Source organism: Arachis ipaensis, chromosome B04 (genome assembly GCF_000816755.2).
Source record: "Arachis ipaensis cultivar K30076 chromosome B04, Araip1.1, whole genome shotgun sequence".
Classification (NCBI taxonomy): domain Eukaryota; kingdom Viridiplantae; phylum Streptophyta; class Magnoliopsida; order Fabales; family Fabaceae; genus Arachis; species Arachis ipaensis.
Window position 1 is genome coordinate 7,661,651 of NC_029788.2, and position 1,571 is coordinate 7,663,221.

The window sequence follows — 1,571 nt, forward strand, 5'->3', positions numbered from 1 at the left end:
TTATAAAAATATCTCATCATATCATTAAAATATGTTTTTATTATTATATTATACAATATTTAATTATTTTAATAGTTTATCATTTTGTTAAAAAAATATTACCCAAATAATTAATTATTTAGTGTTGTTTTATATTCATAAATATTTTTGCGTGTCATATAATTGTTTTTTATATTTATATTATTTTTAAACAGAGATGCTTACGTAGTCTTTTTTGTTGTAACTTTTAAGTGATAAGAAAGAAAAATGCATTCTCTAAATTTAGTAAATTCTTATTTTGGACTTTCTGAATATATAGGATGAGTTTTGAGAATGGATTTTTTTTTATTTGTTCTTCTTAATTAATATTATAAAGTATTATTTTTATCATACATTTTGAAAAAATATATACTAACAAATTACACCTAACAATATGAATTGAGTTTGAGGGAGGGGGTAAGAAGGGTGGAGGGGAGGCATATTCGAGTGGTGCTCATTGAGATCGTGTGCACATGTACTTGTGGACACGTGGCATTGTCCCCGTGACGTTTGAAATGGATTCGTGATTGGTTCTTGTTTTGAACTACATCGATTCAAGGATATACCTTCATGTAGTTTGTAGTTAGATAGGATTATGAAAAGTTTCAAATAAAACATGATTCACCTTCGGATCTTCCTTTACTCCTCTTTACGATGTCGTTTAGAGCCTTTTCTTTTTTCCATAACTTGATCCAAGTAAATTTAAGTGTTATTTTAACAAGCATTGGAAAGATATTAATAAAAAATATTATAAGAGAAAATTTGTATTAAAAATTGACAAAAATATTGTGATAACTAATATCTTAAGAAAGTTTTTAACTAAATTCTAATTAGGGTGAAAAAGTATATTTTATTGAAATGATGTTTAATGCAATGCCATGTTCTCTCCTCATTCCTATACTTTTCCATATCTAAATGGGTTGAATGAGCATTAGCCATTAATATTTTTTGTTTGACTAAATTCACACACCACAGCAAGTCACCCAAAAAAAAAAATTCACACACCACGCAGCGTCTTTGTTCACCAAAATTCTCTTATAAGTACTTCAATAAAATTTGGTGGATCGGGCTCTAGAGCATATCACTTTTATAGGTAAGTGAGAAACTGAGAAACTGAGAATCGCAAATTCGCAATGATGAATCTCTCTCTCATAAGCATTTCTTTTTTATTGAAAAATGTTGAAATAATAAATATTGAGTAAATGATTAAATTCGTTTTTAAAAAATTATTTATTGTTAAATTAATTTTTAAATTTGGATTTTTTATTTAAATTAAATAAACGTGTAAGTAAATACGTTTAGTCATATCTTAGATACAGTGAAAAAAAACTAAAAAATGAACATATTTTACATGTACTGATGTGTCAGTCATCTCTTGGATGCACCCGTGATATGAACAAGACCGTATATTAGATACACATTTAAGATATGCGTGTAATCTGTTTTAATCCAGTACATCTGAGATACGCGCATGTACAGGGACAGACCTACCTACCTATATACATTAAAGAGGGGGCATTTGCCCCCACAAAATTAAAAAAAAAAAATACTAA